Here is a 23,863-nt window from a genome sequence, read left to right on the forward strand (position 1 = left end):
AATGTTACTTGTTCTAGAGTCTGAAGTCAGCCTGCTTTTACTGAATAAGATTTAAAACATGACTTCCTGCCCAAAGTACAATTAAGAGAAATCCAATGGCTGAATATTTGTTTTCTTTTTCTTTATTACTGATCTCTTATTCCAGTTGATACTGGAAAGGAAGTAATATGGGGGCCAAATATCTCATTGCTGGCTACTCAAATTATAGCTATGTTCTACAGCTGCTACCTGACCATGGAACTACCACTTGAAAATGCTATAAATGGAACTGAACTTTGAGAAATCTGATATTTTTTCTATGAGTGCCTATTGGAAAAAAAAAACCCCACAGAGGATTATTTTGAGAGCTAAGTTTACCGCTATATCTCCTCTGTCCCTAATGGAGATGCACACTGTTTTCTTATTGGTCGCAAATGACAGTTTGTCAAATACTCACACTTTATTGATCTTCACTGTGTATTTATTTCTCAGTAATATGTGCTACGTCTAGTTTGGGAGTTTTTTCTGTTTGTACATGTGCTTGAAACAGCTGCAGAATCAGGGTCACTTTGTGTACTATTAAATAAATATAAAACTTAAGGATGGTTTTAAAAAAGAAAATACCATGAATAAGCTTTAAAATGTAGTAAATTATTACTATCTTGTGACAGACTATTGGGTTGTGCTGAATGGCTGTAGTTGTTCCTTAGGGATAAGGATTTTGACTTCAGACATTTGTCTTCATTAGTAAATAAGGGGAAAAACATAAATTAGAATTTACAGATTTTTTTTACAATGTTCTCCAAAATGTTTCCATAAATCAAAGTTGAAGGCTGGGTGCTTTACAAAGAATTACATTTCTTTGCCTTATTTTCTACAATCTCTGTTCACAGATATTTTCCTCTGAAAGAGTTAGGGCTCATGTTTCTATAAAATCAGAGAATCATAGCACTAGAAGGGACGGCAAGCATCATCTAGTCTAATCCCCTGTCAAGATGCAGAGTTTGTTGGGTCTAAACCATCCAAAACAGATGGCTATCCAGCCTCCTTTTGTAAACCTCCAGTGAAGAAGCTTCCACCCCCTCCCTGGGCAGTTTATTCCATTGTCCTACTATTCTTACAGTTAGGAAGTTTTCCCTGAGATTTAATCTGCTATGCTATAATTTGAACCCATTGCCTCTTGTTCTGCCCTCTGTGGCAAGAGAACAACTTTTCTCCATCCTTTTTGTGGCAGCCTTTCAAGTATTTGAAGACCACTACTGTGTCCTTCCCCTTAATCTCCTCTTTTCCAAACTAAACATATCTAATTCCTTTAGTCTTCATTGCTCATATGGCTTGCATTCCATCCCTTTGGCTCACCTTTGTCGCTCGCCTCTAGATTCTTTCCAATTTCTCTACTTCCTTTCTATACGTTGGTGAGCAGAATTGGACGCAGTACTCCAGCTGAGGCCTAACAGCACCGCTCTACTTGGTGCTGGTCATCTCCCGTGACTTGCATGCTATGCCTCTGTTAAATAAACCAAATTGCATTTGGTTTTTTTGTAACAGCATTTTATTGTTGACTCATGTTAAGATTGTGAGCCACCACAACTCTCAGATCCTGCTCAGCAGTGCTGCTACCAAACCAGTTTCCCCCATTTGGTATTTGTACATGTGGTAGCACCTTACATTTGTCTTTGCTGAATTTCATTTTGTTGTCTATAGCCCAGTTCTCCAATTTATCAAGATCCCTTTGAATGTTAACTCTATCCTCCAAAGTGTTTGTAACACCCCCTAGCTTTGTGTCATCTGCAAATTTGATCAGTATATTCTCTCTTCAACATCCAGGTCATCAATAAAGATGTTAAATAATACTGGACCCAGAACATCCCCGTGCACCCCCATTTGAGACCTCCCTCCAATCTGACATCATTCTATTAATAGCTACTCTTTGTTTGTGGTTGTTTAACCAATTATGTATCCACTTAATGGTAGTTTTACCAAGCCAGCATTTCTCCAGCTTACTTATCAGATGCCATGTGGCTATCATGAAGCTCATGAAGATTCTGATAAGTGAAAACTGCTATGTAATGTTAACTGTATAGGTAAAGCCAGCATATCTTTCAGAGCTCTAGGCTAGCCCCTACCTGCTGCAGGATTTAATGCTTGTTACTATAGACTTGGCTACAGTGGTGAATGTTTGGGAGGAGGGATAGCTCTGTGGTTTGAGCATTAGACTGCTAAACCAAGGGTTGTGAGTTCAATCCTTGAGGGGGCCACTTGGGGATCTGGGGCAAAATCAGTACTTGGTCCTGCTAGTGAAGGCAGGGGGCTGGACTCAATGACCTTTCAAGGTCCCTTCCAGTTCTAGGAGATGGGATATCTCCATTTATTATTATCTGGTATTTGACTCAATGACTGGGAGATCTAGATGCAATACAAAAAAATTTACTCAACATAGTAATTGATCTGCAGATGCATTCAGTTCAGAGAAACAGCTTTATCTTCCATTTTGTTCATGGGATACCCAATTTCAAGATACAGAAATAGAAAGGACATCCCTGTTAGCCTATTGATAGTATTAGCAGTACCATGTGGGACATCTCGCTTGAAAACCTCAACATTGGTCTTTCGCTGTCAATACCTGACAGTGAGACTTGATCTCCAGCAAAGTTCCCATTGACTTTAATGGTGCAGGATCAGGGCCTAAATGTGAAATCCTGACTGGGATAAAAACTTCACCCTAACAGGGATCCCACCTTCTGAAGGCAGGCAGATACGACCTTCAGGAAAGGACATACATGCAGTCTTTCCTTATCTTAAAATCAGTGCTATTAGAGCAGCAATATCGCTGAAAGTTATAAATATCAGAATCCAGTCATCTGTGTCTGATTCTATTCAGACTACTTCATGTCAGGAAAAAATGATTAAAAATAAAAATACAGATACTTGTATTCTTCTCTAAATATTCTGTCAAATTCTTCATGTGCTAAAAAACAAATTACAGGCTTTTCTAGATATACTAATCCAGAGCTAAAATTACTCGTTAAAAAGAGGATACTAGATAGAAAGTTGAATGAAATTAAACTATTGTAACTAACTTTTGCAATATAAACAAGACAAAGTGAGGGGATACCTCTGGTCTTTACACTGTTTTTATTCTTGTTCATGTACAATAAAGTCAGTGAAAATAAATTTAAAAAAAAAAACCCTACTGGATTTTACTACTACTTCTAACATTTCTATTTTATGAGAATTTACCTTGAAACTAAACATGTATGAATTCTGTATTCTTGAATTTTGATTTGTCTGAGAAACTTATTCCTCCCCAAAATGACAGTAAACAAGCAAGGATTCAACTTCGGTCAATGAATGGCAATGTAAAGATGAAGAAATACTTGGGCAAGTATGGACTTTGTCATACTGCATATTAGGTATACAACAAGAGAAAGATTTCAGTTACGTTTACTAATTAAACATTATCCCCTTAAGACTGACACCAAAATTCTTATTGACAATATGGGTAAAATTCTGGCTTGCCCTACACAGGGGCATTAGGGGGTTAAAGAGTCCAGTTGCATCATCCCAAATAGATGGCAATTTCAAACAGTTATTCACCCTGACTCTCACCCCACAAAATTACACTTATGGAATGTGTAAGAAGGTGGCAGTACAGAATCTTCCAGCAATCTCAAGGGACAAAAAGTTTTCAACATGTATTGTGGGTTTAGGGATTTTTTTTAATCTGGTCATATATTCTGAATAACATTTTATAATACTGAAATCTACTAACAATAAATGGTTTTTATGGTTATTAAATACCCCAGATTCATTTAAGCATTTAATCACCTGTAAGATCCATCTACGGCTTCCTTAAAATTATTGTGAGAGCAGGAGTGCCTATGATGTAATCAATTCAAAAGGACAATGCCAAACTGAAGACTTCCTGTTTACAGGAGGAGGTAGAGCCATATTCAAAATTCACCCTCTTCAATAATCTTTCCAGAGTCAAAGAACAGTGGCTATAGTCCAAATTTCAGTTGATCATTAAGATAAGACAAGCACAATAGGGAAACTCTGGACTCAAGAGCAAAGAGACCGAAGCTTATAGATTTGCCAACATTGTATTTCAAATATAAGGGACCTTTTTCTCAGCACCCCTGCTCCACCTCTCCTCCTAGTATTATTATGATTAGTATTCATACTAATACTATGTGTACTCACCTACATTTGTCAGGGGTATTCCTGGCTGCTTTTTGCAGCATTCAGCAACTTCCAATCTTGTTGTACAGAGATGAAAAAATAAGGGACGTCTCTTGTAAGAAGGGACTGTTAGCAACCCTACCACAGAAGCCAAGGCAAATGTCATGAGATTACATTAAAAACAAATGAAAAGAAGATTAAGGTTGCGATGTCAAATCTGGAAAGTTACCTAATGCCAGAATTAAGATTGCCCATGACAGGCCGCTATAGTTAACACCTCGCTGCTGCAGGAATGTGTCTCTCTGCAGTTGCTTTCAACAGAATATCCCCAATATTGCTAACTCTCATGATTTTATCATGCGATTTTTTTTTTAACCTGAGGAAAACATGATGATGAAAGGTGCCAACTCATGGATTTTCACTCATTCAAAATGGCCACCATCTTCTGTTACTGTCAATGGGGCTGAAGCCAGCAAGATGGTCGCCATTTCCCAACAGTTTATCTGCATATGGAAGAGAGGCTGCCCTCAGTAATGGCTGCCACTGCTCACTGTTTTCAGGGAGGCCGAAGCCAGCCCTCAGGAAAAATGACTGCCATTCTATCATACAGGGGCTAGACAGGGCAAAGGAGCTGTGAGAAGCAACAGGGATACTGTGAAAGATAGCTGGGGAGAGGGAGGTAGATTTAGTGGTTGCAGGAGAATGGGGGGGCTGGGAGCATTGGGGGCTGGAGGAAGGATGAGCGGGAAACAGAGGACAGTGATGGGCATGAGAGTTATAGAACTGATGGAATGGTGGCTCCCCCTATCCTGGGAGCAGTGGGGAGAGGGAGGGGGTAAATGGCATACCCTTTGAGCAGCCAGGGGAAGGCAATGTAGCAGTGAGGCCAACTCTCATGAACTGATTATGAGTCACAGGATTTTGGAGCCCGCACGAGGAGCTGTCGCAATGTTGCGAGAAGCTCCTCTGATTGTGTGATTTTTCAGGGCTGGGCAGAGCTGTGTACAGTGCTTGGGGGACAGACCTGTCCTGTCTGTGTTCTTGTGTAGCCCTGTAGCAGAGAGAGGGTCCTGGGGCAGTTGCAGGGGCAGAGTCCAGAAAGTGTTGGTGCTGGGACCCTGACAGGGAAGGGAGGAGAATTGGGAAGTGGCACTGTTGGGGTCTAAGTACAAAAGTCCTGTGGCAGCAGGAGGCAGAGAAGTGTCGCTGCTCGGTCAAGATAGTAATAGGAAGTGGATGGCAGGTCCCCCATCTCAGGGATGAGGAGAGGGTAAGTGAAATGTGCATCTGAGCAGCCAGGAAGAGGCCTGTGTTTTTGTGTGTGTTAAAGGTTGACTTTTCAACCTGAAAATATCTCTCTCACAGTGGCAGAGGAACAGAGGGGAGGCCAAGAGGCAAACTGAAAACATATTTGTTTTTTTTTAACCAATTTTTTTGGGCCAATCTCATGATTTTTGATCTTTTGAGGTTGGCAATACTTTATCCATTTGTTTGGCTATATCAAAAGAGCATCCCAGGTGAATGTCCAGCGCCAATAAAAAGCGGCTAGTTGGTTCCCTCAACAAAATTGGCCTCATTTTGGGAAACAGAAGCGACAGCACAATCTTATTAGTATTTTAAAACTGCCCATTTTGTAAGTATGAACATAATCTCTTTGTCTATGTTCTGATATGGGTAGGTTCAAAAGGCTCATCACTCTAGACCAGAGCCTCTCTTAGCATTGTCTTTTTTTATTTCCCACCATTAAAAATATTCCCCCCCATGCAATAATTTGTATTTTTCCAACCTCAATTTCATTTTGTGTGTACCCCCTGAGCAAGGGCGGATGCTCCAAGAGAAGAGACCCACCTCTTGGTACCAGTGGGTCCACTGCAGAGTCCTGCACTGCTGTTTTCTCCAGAGCAGGAGGGCAGGTGAGGGGGAGATGGCCCCCCTCACTCACCCTTGTGACCCTCCTCCCTCAACCAATGGGAGGAAGGAAGACAGCAGACCCCAGAAGCTTAGAGGGCAGAAGAAAGCCAGAAAGACTGCAAGCAGTGTCTGGCTCTGTGCTGTGCCCCAGATGCCTGGGAAAGCAGGAGGAAGGCTATCAGTGGCTCTGCTTTTCCTCCAACGGGCAGAGACCAACTGGGGAGCAGACGGAAAAGAAGGTCTCCTTGCAGCCTACCAGCACAGCACATCCAGGACCAGCAACTGGCTTGTCGGTAACCTCAGCCTGCAGAAAAGCCCGAGGAGGGGACAATCTGCTCCTCTTTTCACCAGCCTGTCTCTCCTACCACTGACTGCAGCCTGCTTCCCCTGTAGCAGACCACACCGGATCTGGGATTTTAGATCAAGAGACCTGACCTGCTTGCAGCTGAACTCTTTGTTCCAAATTTTAAAGACTGTCAGCACAACTCCAGAAGGGACTGGGCGATTAGTCCCTCTCCAACAATTCCCACGGCAGAACTGCTTGCTTGCATCAGTCCCCTGACTGCTCAGGTAAAAAAAGGAGCCTAAGTGAGTACCCTGTATTATAGTGAGGTAGTTAGGGTTTAATCTTGCACCATTAAGGTACATTGCATCTGCAAATTCCCAGTATAATCAAGTTTGTTTCTAACAGGATCTCTTTGCAGGCCGGCAATGTGTCTCCATGTGCACCACCTGAGTATGTGGGGGAACAGACAGAACTGAGAGGGGATACGCTTTTGTTTCAGAAAGTTGGGGGGCGTGTGTGGTCACATGACCTAGTATGCTTGCTGACATAGCCTTTAGTAATTAAAATGCATTAATATATCTAATAATTTTAGTCATTTAATATGTATACTAATCATATATTTCTTTTCAATCAAATCCTTCTATAAAGTTTATAGTTATTGTTTTTAATTTGTTTGCTCGTGTAAGTTTGAGTTCAAGTGTGGTACCGCTGCCTAAGTGATGTAAACCCCTTGTCTCACTGGAAGCACTGCCAAGTAGCTTTATTCTTTAGCAGACCAGGAGGAGTAGTCTGGCATCTATCAGCAGCACTTCAAATGAGCCCAGGTAACAGAAATGGTGGAATTGTCCAAAGACTGTGAGGTATCCCTCTCCTGTTTGCACATCGTACAGGTACTAAGCCAGCACCAAAAGGGCAGTAACATGATACTACATAGGAACAAGCTGTAAACACCAGTGAGACCAGAGAAACAATACCAAAGGATAACAATGAATTAAAACTTAATGTCAGATCAGAGTCTGTGACAGAGTTCCTATCCAGCCACTGTTAAGTAATTTTGAGAGTAGAGTTTCATGAGACACTATCAATGCTTTACTAAAATTCAAATATGTTGCATTGGCTGTTAGAGCAATTTTTTTGAGTAAATTCTCTGATTCCTGTCACTAATTCTATCACCTATTTGTTATGAATGTTGTCCTTTCCTCCCAGTGTTAGTAAAGCTATTGACTGAACCTGGTCCCTTAAAATATAGCATCCAGCTACTTGCCATTGTTGATATGCCTTAACTTCAGCACTTATCAACTGATTTTATTCTTACAGGAACTATCCTCAAAGCTTTGATTTTGAGCTTGTTTTTAAATCCTTATCCAATCTGCTTGCAGGTAGTAAAAACAAATTTGGAAGTGGTTGATAGCAATTTGATGAATTTTCTAGAAAATCAACATGTCAAAATCTTCCCTTCAGATCTGTGAACATTTTCCCCTCCTATATTCTGTAGGATACTCAGGAGAAAGTATGTGATTAGATTGACTTTGTTGTGTGACATGATGATACAACATCAATACAGATGGTTTGATAGCATCACTGTACTCCAGGGAATCTTGGTTCAGAATATTGTGCTAATACCCCCCTCAGTTTAACAGGTGGGCTTTGTCTTCCTATACTGTTACCATAGCAACATGTCCTGGTAATGGGGATAGGGTTGCCACTTGTCCTAGCCTTCCCAGGATTGTCCCTTATTTGAAGTAGCAGTCCTGGAAAAACTGGAAGGCGCTCAGTTCACTCCTTTTTTGAGGTAACTGTCCCTAGGCACCAAGCAAGATTGGGGCCGCACTGTACAAATACAGAATAGTAGACGTCCATGCCCTGAAGAGTTGACAATCTAACAAGACACGCAGGGTGGGAGAAGAGGTATAACACATGAGCTGAGTGAACAATAGCATGGCAGCAAACGTCGCGCTAGTTCCACAATTTTTTGTGGGGGGCTTAGCTAGGAGGGGGATAAGCTAAATGGAAAGAAAAAGGAAGGGGAAGGAGGTGAGAGGGAGTAAGCAGGGCAGGTTTGGGTGAAGAGACTGGGAGGGAAATGTTGGAGCAAGCAGCCAATTTGCACAGGGCAGAGAAATTGCAGTCAAACCTGTAGAACGTTTTCTGAATGTCCTGAGGTACCTGCTTTGGCTGCATCTGCCCCTACTAGCTGGAGTCTCTGGCTGGTTGCTCTCAGCATTTCTCCCCCCACCCCTTCCAAGGCCACATCATGGGGGGAAGGGAGACATCACTTGACTTTGTGTGTGTGCGCGTGTGCGTGTGAGAAACCTGCATAGTTCTAGGTCCTGAGGGATGCTGGGGGGAGGAGTGGTTCCAGTTGGTTCCATTTTACCCCCTCCTTCCATACAGCCATTCCTGCTTTGGCTGTTTCTGCTGCTACGAATTGCAGGGTTTCTGGCTGATTGTCCACTATATAATATGTCCAGGGTTGAGAAGGAACAGACAGTGAATCCAATAAATTGCTATTAACATTATTGATAAATAATGTAACATTGGGTCAGTAAATCTTTTTTCCTGGTTCTTTAAAATGGTTCTATGCATTTGAGTTCAATGTGTGTCTCAGAAAGACAGGCTGCACACACTATTGATCATCAAGTAATAGAGGACTGAATCATGGGGATCTAGCCAATTCTGTTCAAATTCTTCTAGTAGCATTGTAGCACGGTAACTTGCCTCTTAAGGGCTGGAGGGCTTGCGGCTAGCCAACCCTGATTACTAAAGAGGCACACCGGGGTTGGATTAGCTGCTTCTCAGAGTAGCAGAAAGCTGCAATGAAGGGGGGAAGCTCAAGAAACTGCACAGAGGAAGAAAGGCTCCTGCAGGGAGTGTGGAAGGCAGAAGGCTGAGTTGCAGCCAGGTAAAACCTGGGCTAGGCCCAGTTTAAAACTGGTTTGTTTTGGGCTACCAGGGGAGAGACTCCAATGAGTTCTGTTAATGACAGACATGTTGCTAGCCTGAGTGGAGCTAGTGAAGGGTGAATTAAAAGGACCCAGGAGAAGATCAGTCCAAGTTCTAGAACAGGGGTGGGTAAACTTTTTGGCTTGAGGGTTCCAAAACTGTATTGAGGGCCGGGTAGGGAAGGCTGTGCCTCCCCAAACAGCCTGGCCCCCACCCCCTATCAGCCTGCTCCCACTTCCCGCCCCATGACTGCTCCCCTCAGAACCCCTGACACATCCAACTCCCCCTGCTCCTTGTCCCTGGCTGCCCCCTCCCGGGACCCCCTGCCCCTAACTGCCCCCCTGGAACCTCACCCCCATTCAACCCCCCGTGTCCCCGGACTGCCCTGACCCCTATCCACACCCCTGCCCCCTGACAGGTCCCCCGGGTCTCCCATGCCTATCCAACTGCTCCCTGTCCCCAACTACCCCCTGGAACTCCTTGCCCCTTATCCAACCCCCCTGCTCCCCACCCCCTTACCATGTCACTCAGAGCACCAGGACTGGCAACTGCACCGCCCGGCTGGAGCCAGCCATGCCGCCGCGCAGTCTAGATTACCGGGGCAGGCCGGTGGCTCTCACAGCCACGCTGCCCAGCAGGAGCTTGCAGCCCCGCCACCCAGAGTGCTGGCGGCACGGCAAGCTGAGACTGCGGGCAAGGGGGGACAGCAGGGGAGGGGTTGGGGGCGAGTTAAGGAGTTAAGGAGCCTAACAACCTTCCCACTCCCCAAACAGATGCATCCTCTTTTGGCAGGAGGGGGGAGGGATAGCTCAGTGGTTTGAGCATTGGCCTGCTAAACCCAGGGTTGTGAGTTCAATCCTTGAGGGGGCCACCTAGGGATCCAGGGCAAAATCAGTACTTGGTCCTGCTAGTGAAGGCAGGGGCTAGACTCAATGACCTTTCAAGGTCCCTTCCAGTTCTAGGAGATAGGATATCTCCATTAATTTAATTTAATTTAATTTTTAAAAGTACTATTTAGAGCAGTGGTTTTCAACCTGGGGTCCACGGACCCTTGGGGTCCACAGACTATGTCTAAGATTTCCACAGCGGTCTACACCTCCATTTGAAAAATTTTAGGGTTCCGCAAATGAAAAAGGGTTGAAAACCACTGATGTAGTATTAGTTCTGGGATATATGGGGGGAGTGAGGTGGGGCTGAGGGGAGAAGATATAACCTGGGTTTGTGTTCAGCATAAGTCGTTCAGAAAATGTGTTCATTTATACAACATCAGTGGGAGTCAGCAAGAGCCTGCCCTCTCCACAAGTCAGGAATGATCAAAACTAGTCAAGAACCCACCATGAATTAACTCAGGGGGGCTTGTCTTCACTAGAAAATCAGGTCATCTTAGAACATGAACTTGAGTAGTTGCTTTAACTGCTGTGATGTAGCACATAACTTTGCAGTCAGTGTAGATGGGGACAAGTCAGATGTAGTTTTGTCAGCTGGTCAAAGGTAACTGGTTTCAGTAAGGTTTACCCACAGCCTGCCGACATGGCCGTTGGGTTTCAGATCCTGGTCTACGCTGACTGTTAAGTCATATTTAACTTCAGGTATGTTAATAAGTCCTTAAGCGTGACTTAATTTTCTAGTGAAAATCAAGCCCAGAAAGCAGAAACTAGGCTTTATTCCAATGAACTCCTGCTCCCTGATTAGCAGTGCCGCAGGTTAGCTCCGCAGAGCTCCTGCTGAGCACAGAATTGGGGCACAACTCCCAGCAGCTTCAGTTAACTTTGGGTACTGTGTAAATACTGCCTGTAATTGCTATTCAGGTTTCTACCGGGCATATGGCAGCACTCTTACCTTGTTCTATCAGATGACACCGTTTGAACTACAGTATGAGTGTGTAAATGATCTAATTATCCAGTACCTTGCATGAAAGACTCTATGGGTATGTCTACGGGATTAATCCGAATTTATATCATTCGAATTTTGGAAACGGATTGTATAAAGTCGAATGTATGCGGCCACACTAAGCACATTAATTCGGTGGTGTGCGTCCATGTACCGGGGCTAGCATCGATTTCTGGAACACTGCACTGTGGGTAGCTATCCCATAGTTCCCGCAGTCTCCTCCACCCATTGGAATTCTGGGTTGAGATCCCAATGCCTGATGGGGTCAAAAACATTGTCGCGGGTGGTTCTGGGTATATCCTCCCCCCTCTCCAGGGAAGCAACGGCAGACAACGTTTCGCACCTTTTTCCTGGGTGAATAGTGCAGACGTCATACCACGGCAAGCATGGAGCCCTCTCAGCTCAAGACAGCAGTCATGAACATTGTAAACACCTTGCGCGTTATCGTGCAGTTTATGATGAACCAGAACCTGCAAAACCAGGCGGCGAGGAGTAGGCTACGGCAGTGCGGCAGCGAGAGGGATGAGGATATGGACATGGAATTCTATCAAACCGCGGGACCCGGTGCTTTGGAGATCATGCTGTTAATGGGGCAGGTTATAGCCGTGGAATGCCGATTCTGGGCCCGGGAAACAAGCACAGACTGGTGGGACCGCATAGTGTTGCAGGTGTGGGACGATTCCCAGTGGCTGCGAAACTTTTGCATGCGTAAGGGCACTTTCTTGGAACTTTGTGATTTGCTTTCCTCTGACCTGAAGCGCCAGAATACCAAGATGAGAGCAGCCCTCACAGTTGAGAAGCGAGTGGTGATAGCCCTGTGGAAGCTTGCAACGCCAGACAGCTACCGGTCAGTTGGGAATCAATTTGGAGTGGGCAAATCTACTGTGGGGGTTGCTGTGATGCAAGTAGCCAAAGCAATCACTGAGGTGCTGCTATGAAAGGTAGTGACTCTGGGAAATGTGCAGGTCATAGTGGATGGCTTTGCTGCAATGGGATTCCCTAACTGTGGTGGGGCAATAGATGGAACCCATATCCCTATCTTGGCACCGGAGCACCAGGGTACCCAGTACATAAACCGCAAGGGGTACTTTTCAATGGTGCTGCAAGCCCTGGTGGATCACAAGGGACGTTTCACCAACATCAATGTGGGCTGGCTGGGAAGGGTTCATGACGCTTGCGTCTTCAGGAACACTAATCTGTTTAAACGGCTGCAGCAAGGAACTTACTTCCCGGACCAGAAAGTAACCGTTGGGGATGTTGAAATTCCAATAGTTATTCTTGGGGACCCAGCCTACCCCTTAATGCCATGGCTCATGAAGCCATATACAGGCAGCCTGGACAGGAGTCAGGAGCTGTTCAACTACAAGCTGAGCAAGTGCAGAATGGTGGTAGAATGTGCATTTGTCTGTTTAAAAGGTCGCTGGCGATCGTTACTGACTCGCTCAGACCTCAGCCAAACCAATATCCCCATTGTTATTTCTGCTTACAGTGTGCTCCACAATTTCTGTGAAAGTAAGGGGGAGACCTTTATGGCGGGCTGGGAGGCTGAGGCAAATCGCCTGGCTGCTGATTACACACAGCCAGACACCAGGGCAATTAGAAGAGCACACCAGGAAGTGCTGTGCATCAGAGAAGCTTTGAAAACCAGTTTCATGACTGGCCAGGCTACAGTGTAAAATTTCTGTTTGTTTCTCCTTCATGAAAACCTGCCCCCTTTATTGACTCATTCTCTGTAAGGAACCCACCCTCCCCCTTCCCCCAGCTTGCTTTCAAAGGAAATAAAGTCACTATCATTTAAAAATAATGTATTCTTTATTAATTGATTATAAACATAGGGAGAGAACTGACAAGGTAATCTGGGTGAGGTTTGGGAGGAGGGTAGGAGGGAAGTAAAAGGCCACTGAAAAAATTCAATATAATGACAGCCTTTTGGTTGGGCTGTCCACTGGGGTGGAGTGGGAGGGTGCACGGAGCCTCCCCCCCCCCGTGTTCTTACACGTCTGGGAGAGTGGGGAGGGAGGTTATACAGTGTCTGCAGTGGCAGTCTGTTATCCTGCTGCCGTTCCTGAAGCTCCACCAGACGCCGGAGCATGTCCATTTGATCACGCAGCAGCCCCAGCGTTGCAGCCTGCCACCTCTCATCTCGAGCGTCCCTCATGACCTCATGTTCACTGGCATCTTTCCTAAATTTAGACACCATGTCCTTCCACTCATTCAAATGAGCTCTTTCATTGCGGGTGCATTCCATTATTTCCGTGAACATCTCATCTTGCATCCTCTTTCTCCGCCGCCTTATCTGAGATAGCCTTCGGGACGGAGGAGGGAGGCTTGAAAAATTTGCAGCTGCTGGAGGGATGGTTGAAAAAAAGGAGAGAAGTTTTTAAAATGATACATTTTACAGAACAATGCTTATACTCTTTCTTGGTGAACAACACTATTCACATTACATAGCACATGTGATTTCAGTACAAGGTCGCATTTTCCATCTTAATATTGAGTGCCTGTGGCTTTGGTGTTAGAGATCACAGACGCAGGTCCAGACAACAGAATTCATCTTGCATGCGGCCATGGTAAGCCATTGTCTTTCGGCTTCTGCGCCCTCCTTTCCCACATACCAAGCAAAGCCCGTTGACTACTGCGGTTTTCCTGTTAACCTTCAGCAGCAGAAAACAAACTAACCCCCCCACCATCCAATTCTCTGGAATGATCGCTTTATCCCTCCCCCCACCGCGTGGCTGGTAATGGGGAAGATCCCTGCTAGCCAAACGCCAAAAGCTCAGGGCCAATTCCTGCCTCCCCGCCCCCCCGCGCTTGGCTAACTGCAGGGAAGGATTTCTTTTCAGCCACAGGCAAATAGCCCAGTAGGAACGGCCACCCTCTGTCCCCTTAATTAAATTCCCGTATTTCAACCAGGTTACAATGAGCGATATCACTCTCCTGAGGATTACACAGCGAGATAAAGAACGGATGTTGCTTGAATGCCAGCAAACACTGGGACCATACGCTGCCAGGCTTTGTAATGCAATGATACCAGATTACTTGCTGCAAGCATGGCGTGGTCAAGTGTCCTACCATGGAGGACGGAATAAGGTTGCACTGCCCAGAAACCTTGTGGCAAGGCTTTTGGAGTACCTCCAGGAGAGCTTCATGGAGATGTCACTGGAGGATTTCCGCTCCATCCCCAGACACGTTAACAGACTCCCAAGTCCTCAGGGCAAAGTAATCATTAAAAACGCTTGCTTTTAAAACAAGTTTTATATTTTAAAAGGTAAACTCACCTGAGGTCCCTTCCATGGGGTCATGGTCTTGGATATTGGCTTGGGAGGGTACTTCAGTCAGGCTGAGAAAAAGATCCTGGCTGTTGGGGAGAACGGAGTGCTGGGTGCTCTCCGCAAGCTCGTCCTCCTCCTCCTCCTTTTCCCCGTACGCAGAATCCTCAGGTGTAGCTGATGAGATTATCCCCGCCTCGGAATCCACGGTCAGAGGTGGGGTAGTGGTGGCGGCCCCCTCTAGAACTGCATGCAGCTCGGCGTAGAAGCGGCATGTCCACGGTTCTGACCCGGAGCGACCGTTTGCCTCCTTTGTTTTTTGATAGGCTTGTCTGAGCTCCTTGACTTTCACGCGGCACTGATCTGAGTCCCTATTGTGGCCTCTCTCCATCATGCCCTTGGAGATTTTTTCAAAAGTTTTGTCATTTCGTCTTTTCGAACGAAGTTCTGCTAGCACTGAATCCTCTCCCCATATAGCGATCAGATCCAGTACCTCCCGTATGGTCCATGCTGGTGCTCTTTTTCGATTATCGGCCTGCATGGTTACCTGTGCTGATGAGCTGAGCTATCTGTGGTCACCTGTGCTCTCCACGCTGGGCAAACAGGAAATGAAATTCAAATGTTCGCAGGGCTTTTCCTGTCTACCTGGCCAGTGCATCCGAGTTCAGATTGCTGTCCAGAGCGGTCACAATGGTGCACCGTGGGACAGCTCCCGGAGGCCAATACCATTGAATTGCGGCCACACTAACCCTAATTCGAGATGACAATATCCGCTCGTCGGGGTGGAGTACAGAAATCGATTTAAGGAGCCCTTTATTTCGAAATAAATGGCTTCGTTGTGTGGACGGGTGCAGGGTTAATTCGATTTAACGCTGCTAAATCCGAATTAAAGTCATAGTGTAGACCAGGCCTGTGTTCCAACACTTCTTGTCCTTTTTGTATGCTGTGCTATGGAGTTTAGAGTCCACTAAACTGTCTTTTCAACATTTATCTGCCCTTACTTAAATTACTTATTCCCAGGGACATGACAAAACTTCGTGGCTTTTTCAGCCTTACCTCCTCACCTTCAGCCCCATTTAGTACAAAGCTTATTTACTACTTTCTCCATCTTGGTACGTGTAAGTTTAGTCCCTTTTTGCACTATTGTCAGGTATATTTCTTTAGAGTGTCCGTATAGTTCCTATATCTTCTGGCCAGAATGCTGAGATGCTGATGGGTTCATGTTGATGGATTAACCATTTGATTTTTCTTGTAATGAACAAAAAAGTAGGGAGGCTCCCTCTTCCCTATTATTCTATTGAAGTGTTGTAGTGGTCTTATGGTAGGACAGGATGATGCATTAGAATGCACATGAAACAAAAGATTCTCTGGAATATGTAACAGAAACAGGGAACTGGGTGACCCAAAAGTATAGGATACAGAATCTTCTGCCTTTTAACTTTATATGGTCAGATGCAGTCTATGTTGATAGTGACTCGAAGTCATTGCCATCTGATGGATGATTAATGGTTTATAAACTATAGGTGAGATAATTGGGTAGTCGCAGTTCAAAGTTCTGATAGACAGGTGTAGGTGTCTGTAGCCCTAAAACAACCACCAGTCTTCATCTATCATTATTAAAATCACCATCATGCCAGTGGGTTCCCTCATTAACAGTCTCACCAGAGATGCCATGGACGTAAGGAGGTGGAAACTAAACCCCCCTCTGGCCATTAAGGTTGGTCCCCTCCAAGGCAGGGTTGAGGCAAATTCACGAAGCAGACTGAGGTCTGTTGGTGCTGCCCATACTGGAGTGGAATAGAGGACTTTGCTCTTCAGAATTGTCAGTTCAGCTCCTTTCATCAGCATTCATTTCAGAAACATACAAAAAAGAAATACCTTTAATAATTTATACAATGTTAATGCTCCACACTGTATATCTATATTTTTAGGACTGTGTACATTAAAAATAAATACAGGTGCAGACTTAATGTTAAAAGCAAGTTCCAAAGCTTACCAGTGGCTAGAGTTCTCTGAATGTTGCTCTGTAGACTCCTGATCTCCTCTCAGCTTTTCAGAAACTGCCTTTGTTATTAAACAGAAATATGAGGCACTGAAGAAGGGCACTGAAGCACTGCAGATGATGGTGCCAGGGCGTATGATCACTAGCCTGATATGGCACCAGTGACATCCATGGAGTTTTGTCTTTGACTTAAATGAAACCAGGCCTTAGGACCTTTTCAGAATTTAAAGAAACATCTTCTGGTTCAAGAAAAGCCCCAGCAAGTTCTCAAGCAACAACTCTGGCCGCTCAGCTCTGAAGGCAGCATAGAAATAAGGATGGTAATACCATGACCCCCTCCCTCCCCCCAAATAACCTTGTAATCCCCCTGCAACACCCGTTTGCATCAGGACCTCCAGTTTGAGAAACTCTGGTCTCTCCTGTGAAATCGGTATAGTAAAGGGAAAAGCACACAAAAGACTTTGATGTGTTTTTCATGGCTGTGAATTAGGTAGCTACTCATAAAGGTTCTCACCCAAAAATCTCTCTCCAAGCATTTAAAAGCCAGGTTGGCTGTGCTCCCTCCCTCCCCTTCAGAAGACAAGCATGCTGGCAGCTTGCCTCCTAGATGTAGGATGCAGAATTTCTGTCTCTACAGTTATAGGCAAAAAATCCATTATCGCTACTTGTAAACAGAGGCACAGGGTTTTTTGTACCCTCTTCCCTGCCTATGCAAGGCTAGAGTTAATCTAACCCTGAGTGTGTCATCTCCATGATGGATTAGCATCCACCAAACTGAGTCCAGAGAGAAGCAGTCAGCATAGGCTGGACTCAGGACTCTTACCCAGTTCTGCATGTTATGCTGTATACCAGTGGTTCTCTAAGCCGGTCCCAGGCCTGGAGCGGCGAACTGTGGCCAGTGGGAGCCGTGATCGGCCGAACCTACGGATGCGGCAGGTAAACAAACTGGCCCGGCCCGCCAGGGGCTTTCCCTGAACAAGCGGTGGACTGGCTTTGAGAACCACTGCTGTATACAGTCTATAGAGAATGATCCCACTTCCATTAAAATAAATGGAAAGTCTCTTTGACTTAAAGGGAGTCGAAATGGGCCCATAAGAAGGAATGTAGGATTTTCCATAGTGAATCCAATTACTGGTCACTCAAGTCTGGTGTCCTGCTTCCAGTAGAGCACACGTGGGCAAACTACGGCCTGCGGGCCACGTCCTGCCTGGCCCCTGAGCTCCCGGCCAGGGAGCCTAGTCCCCGGCCCCTCCCCCGCTGTTCCCCTTCCTCCAAAGCCACACCACCACGCTCTGGTCCACCGCTCCCGCTGGACAGCGGGGGGAGCGCAGTTGGCTCTGGCCAGGTGTCGTGGCTGCAAGCTCCTGCTGCTGGTAAGGGGGTGGGGAGCAGGGGCGTTGGGAAAGGGAGCAGGGAGTCCTGGGGGGCAGTCAGGGAGGAGGGGGCAGAGGTTCTGGGAGGGCTGTCAGGGGATGGGGAACAGGGAGGGTTTGGAGTGGGAGTCCCGGGGGGCCTGTCAGAGGGTGGGGATGTGGATAGGGGTCGGGGCAATCAGGGTACAGGGAGCAGTGGGTTGGGTGGGGGTCCTGGGAGGGGGTGGTTAGGGGACAAGGAACAGGAGGGGTTGGATGGGTTGGGAGTTCTGAGGGGGGCAGTCAGGGAGCAGGAAGTGGGAGGGGGTGGATAGGGGGCAGGGGCCAGGCTGTTTGGAGAGGCACAGGCTTCCCTACCTGGCCCTCCATACAGTTGCGCAACCCCGATGTGGCCCTCGGGCCAAAAAGTTTGCCCACCCTTACAGTAGAGCCTAGTTTTGGAGCTGGTATTTCAGGAAGATGAAAATGTCCAGTAATGGACCTAGCTAATTGTAAAAAGAAGAACAGGAGTACTTGTGGCTCCTTAGAGACTAACAATTGTGAATGCCCTGCTCAGGAGTGTGGGGTGGAAGTCTCTTTCCTGCCCTCTGCTGAGAAGCTCCCACTTTGCAGCATGAATTTTATTTGCTCCTATCTTTGCATGCATAAATACAAACGTTGTTGTTGGCCAGATTTTTTTTTTAAAGCAGCTAGAGTACTTGAGTGTCAGATCACCCGCAGCAGTGAATTCCACAGGCTGACTTTGTCTGTGCTGTGTGTGTGAAAGGCTGTGCAGTGCTGACATTCTGCTGAGTACGATGCCTCTGTGGGATTCCATATGAACTGCAGGTTCTGGAGGATATGGAGGCACAAGTATTGTGATTATCACAGCCAGTCTTTTCCTGACACTCTAATGAGTGTCTCAGTTACATCTGTACCTGATAAGGAGAAAGCAGAACCAAACCAATACAGCAGTGTGAGTCTCTCCTGTCTTTGCATGTTGTGGAGTCATCTAGACCTGGCCAAAGTGTGTGGAGTGGGTGTAAAGCAGAAGTCTACAGTGATTTATACCAATAGTAGCATCTTACAGTTTCTTTAGTCACAGTTTGCACAGGGGTGGATGACAACTCAATGGGCAAGGCAGTGGAGAATCAGGCCCAAGAACCTCCTATTTCCTTTTGTCAGAGTTTGTTGTGGCTACAGGAGCTGAAACTGGAATTCAATTCATGAATTAAGAATGAGTGAAAATGAAACAATTCATGTTACAAGGACACATGGGAATCCATTTGCATCAGCCTTTGTATGAAAGGCCAGCTACATCCTACCTTAGACAATCTGTTGCCTAGTAAGTAGGGTTAGTAAATAAGACCTTTCTCTGGAGCAGACAACAAGAGAGGTTGTGTTTACAAAATGTTGTAGAATTGTGGGTGCTCACCAGCTTTTAGGATTATTTTTTCCCTATTGGATTTAAAACTAGTAATTTCACAACCTGTTTATAGAACAAACTGAAGTCTCTACTGAAGAAGAGATGCCTAAAATATTGGGGGACAGCATCTTGTAAATTTGTAGGTGCTTAAATTACATTGCAGTGTATAGATGAGAAAGATGGAGTTCTTCTTTTACGCTATAATTTCAGATTAATGGTTCTTTCTGATGATCTTTTAGATATAGACACTCTCTCCTGTTTAGCTACTAATTACTGGAAAAAAGGCTAACTGTCATAGAACAATTATACCTTGGAAAGGATTCCAAGTACTACTGAAAATCTGGAGTAATTCCACTAGTCAATGATGTATAACCAGTATAAGATCACAATCAAGCCCATTGTGCTTTGTATGTACAGTTTAAAATAAATGCCATGAGGCAATCATTTTTTGTCAGGCAGTCTACTGAACTGTAAATGAATTGTGATTGCGTGGGGCAAAGTAGAGGTAGAGACAACATTTTTTCAAATATCCCCAGAGCCCTGAAATTCTTGTACCTGTGCCCATGGGCGGGGTGTGAACTGCTGGCTGGGGGAGGCTAGCCATCAGTGCCGGGAGGGTGGGTGGCATGCGGCCGCAGCCCTCCCCCAGCCCGGGAGAGCCAGGATGGTGGGTGGTGCAGCTGGAGCCAGCACTGGGGGACTGGAGCTGCACGCAGAGCGTGAAGCAGGTGGTGGGGCTAGGGGCGGAGTGTGGGCAGGGCCATGCCTGGCTGTTTGGGGAGGCACAGCCTCCCACAGCCTATGGCACCCGCCCCCCCATGCCTGTGCCTGTTGCCTACATTTCCTGCACTCCTCTGATAATGGCTGTGATACCCACCTCCTGCTCAATCAGAGATGATCACAGGAATCTCCAGAGGAAACTTCCCTTTTAATGGTGTGTTTCTGACTGATTTAGAAACTCTGAGTCACAACCTGCCCCACATCTGAGTTCTCTTTTGCATCAGGTCATTTTGTTTGGTTTAATTTTGAAGCCCAAGAAGGGACCTGACCTAAGCACTGCTGAACTTTGGTGCCATTGGCATCTGGAATTATAACTTGATAATTGGTGACAGTGGGCAGAGCAAAAACCCTAGTTCTGAACAGCCTGAACTGTGTTCACTTCTGGGATGTTGATGTCTGAATCTCAACTTTATTCGTAGATTCCAGGCCACAAGGGACCATTGTGATCATTTAGTCTGACCTGGATAACACAGGCATAGAACTCCCCATAAACCCTTTTAAGATCTTTAGGAAAAACATCCAATCTTGATTTAAAAATTGCCAGTTATGGAGTATCCACCACAACCCTTGGTAAATTGTACCAATGGTTAATTTCCCTCACTGTTAAAGTTTTATGCCTTCTTTCCAGTCTGAATTTGTCTTGTTTCAACTTCTAGCCATTGGATCACATAATATCTTTCTCTGAGAGATTGAAGAGCCTATTATTAAATATTTGTTCTCCATGTAGGTACTTATAAATGGTTATCAAGTCACCCCTTAATCTGGTCTTTGTTAAGCTAAATAGATGGATCACCTTGAGTCTACTTAGTCCTTTAATTGTTGTCATGGCTCTTCTCTGAGCCCTCTCCAATTTATCAACATCCTTCTTGAATTGTGGGCCCCAGAACTGGATGCAGTATTCTAGGAATGGTCACATCAGTGCCAAATACAGAGGTAAAGTCACTTCTCTATTCCTACTTGAGATTTCCTTGTTTATGCGTACAAGGTTTGCATTAGCCCTTTTGGCCACAGCGATGCACTGGAAGCTCACACTCAGCTTATTATCCACCACTACCTGCAAATCTTTTTCAGAGTGACTTCTTCCCAGGAGAGAGTCCCCCATCCTTTAAGTACCTCCTACGTTCTTTGTTCCTAGAAAGTGTAGATTTACCTGTAGACATATTTAAATTCATATTGTTTGCTTGCGCCCAGCTTACCAAGTGATCCAGATCGCTATCCATGACCTGTCCTCTTCATTATTTATCATTCCTCCAATTTGAGTCTTTTACAAACTTTATCAATGGTGGTTTTATGTTTTATTCTAGGTCATTGATTAAAATGGTAAATAGCATAGGGCCAAAAACTGATCCCTGTGAGATCTTGCTGGAAACACATCTGCTTGATGGTGATTCCTCATTACAGTAACATTTTGAGATCTATCAGTTAGCCAGTTTCTCATACATTTAATGTGTGCCATGTTAATTTTATATTGTTCTAGATTTTAATCAAAATGTGGTTGATACCAAGTCAAATGTCTACAGAAGTCTAAGTGTATTACATCAGTGGTTCTCAACCAGGGGTACGCAGAGGTCTTCCAGGGGGCATATCAGCTCATCTAGATATTTGCCTAGTTTTACAACAGGCTACATAACAAACACTAACGAAATCAGTAGAAACTAAAATTTCATACAGACAATGACTTATTTACACTGCTCTATATACTATACACTGAAATGTAAGTACATTATTTATATTCCAGTTGATTTATTTTATAATTACTTTCTCATTTTTACCATATAAACACTTTTTCAGTATTACTGTGCTGTGATACTTTTGTATTTTTATGTCTGATTTTGTATACAAGTAGATTTTAAATGAGATGAAACTTGGGGGTATACAAGACAAATCAGACTCCTGAAAGGGGTGTAGTAGTCTGGAAAGTTTGAGAGCCATTGTATTACATTAACACTGTTACCTTTATCAACCAAACTTGTAATCGCTTGTAAAAAAATCAAGTTAATTTGATAGGCTCTGTTTTCCATAAACCAATATTGATTAGCATGAATTATATTATCCACCTCTAATTCTTTATTAATTGAGTACCACATCACCATTATCTTGCTAAAGATCTGTCAGACTGACTGGCCTAAAATTACTTGGGCCATCCAGTTTGCCCCTTTTAAATATTGGTACAGCTTTAGCTTTCTACCAGTCTTCTGGAACTTCCGCAGGGTTCCAAGACTTTTCAAAATCAACATTAACGGTCCAGCAAGTTCCTTAGCCAGTTCTTTATGGTTCAGACACTTCTGTAAATATCTAGATGTAAGAGATCAAAGTGACTTGTTCCCAGAAATCCTGGGCTGTACCTCCATTGTATATTCCTGCTGGAATGAGGGATAGCATAGTAGGAGTGTCAGCTCAGAGAACCGTGGTGTTTCCCTAACTGTCAGGTCACTCTTCCTTTGGTCTTGGTAAGCATCCTGTTCTTAAGGAAACAATTCATTCCATGACCAGATTTACAGGAACCACCACTGCAGAAAAAGTATCCACAAACAGGGAGGTGCGTACACCGAGTATGTTATGGCCACGCCACTCCTTCTACAGCTCACTGCTTCCCAGACGCCTGCTCTTGGGCTACAACTGCACTGAGTGCCTTCTGCAGCGGATGTGAACTGGGGACTTCCTTTGCCTATGAAAACTGCAACAGTTGTAATAGGGGAGCAGTTTTTTGGTGGGAATCACAACTCAAGAAAAAGCACCAGGTTCAACTTGCACCCCATAGGAAATAAGAGAACCTGAAGTTAAATATTAAACAAAACAGCAGGGGATAACGGATTTATTGTTATCTCAAGTCTGCAAAAGGTGACATAAGGATAGGAGAAGGAAGGGTGCCGAAGAAGCAAGCAGGATGGACTCCTCCACAAAAATCAATAACGCTGCAGACATCTTGGTCATAGTCCTCTATTTCTTGGTAACCCTGGCAGTGGGAATATGGGTATGTCTGGATTTTTCTTCCTTAATGAAAATTTAGTTTATTGGGTTCTAAGAAAATGGCTTTGTAAAATAAAATGTACAAATTGCCTGCTGCTTTATTGGGGGGTGGATTAAAAAGGGGAGGATGGAGATTATGTTGGGATTCACTGGGGAAGTAGGACCTGGTATGAGGCCTGGATTGGGGGTGAAGAGGATGAGATTGTGGTGGAGGAGAACATAGATGGGGCTTGGAGTGAAGGTGAAGGAGGGATATCTGTATGGATGGGACTACAGGAGATGGCTGATGGATGGAGAACAGGATAATGGTGAAGTGCAGTTTTTAGCCGATTAGAGGTGGGGACCTGGTGAAGAACAGAGTGGGGGTGGAGGTGGTAATGGTGGTGGATGGTTAGGGACGGGGTGCTGGAGCAGAGACAACCGCAATTGGGAATTCATGATGGCGTAGGAATTGGAGTAAAGTGTGAGAGGTGAGGTAAATGGGGATTGCAGTGGGGTTGATTGTGGTAGGACGGAGGGAGTGAGTACTGGACTGAGTTGTAAATGGTGTGGATTGGAATAGAGCTAAAGGTGGAGGAGAGATGGTAATGGAGTGGGAGATGGGCATTGCTGCAGGATGGATATGAAGTGGATGAGAGCACAGACAAGGTCTGGACACAGGAGAATGATAACTTTCCGTCAACAGGATTTTACTGAAGTTAGTCCACGGCAGGCTAATGCAGGATAGATTCACGCCCCAACTGGCTGCAAACAAATTGTTAGTGTAGACAAGCCCTTAGAGAAAACACATTTCTTTCACACATAAAGTGTAAAGTAAGTCTAGATACTGAAATGTTCAAATAAAAAAGGCAGATAATTTTCATTGTGATGCTG

The 23,863-nt window shown here is 45.0% G+C and overlaps 1 protein-coding gene across 3 annotated transcripts in view; it reads left to right on the forward strand.

Annotated features, from left to right (window-relative positions):
- Positions 1-9,177: 9,177 nt before the first annotated feature.
- Positions 9,178-23,863, forward strand: part of LOC128824709 (sodium/glucose cotransporter 1-like) — a 72,783-nt gene continuing 58,097 nt past the window's right edge. For 2 of the 3 annotated variants that reach the window (XM_054006529.1, XM_054006530.1), the window contains exon 1: positions 9,178-9,260. The gene's annotated coding sequence lies outside the window, so the exon portion shown is untranslated. The remainder of the gene's footprint in view (positions 9,261-23,863) is intronic. The other variant, XM_054006531.1, reaches the window with a different exon arrangement.

This window comes from Malaclemys terrapin, chromosome 16 (assembly GCF_027887155.1).
Source record: "Malaclemys terrapin pileata isolate rMalTer1 chromosome 16, rMalTer1.hap1, whole genome shotgun sequence".
NCBI classification, from domain to species: Eukaryota; Metazoa; Chordata; order Testudines; family Emydidae; genus Malaclemys; species Malaclemys terrapin.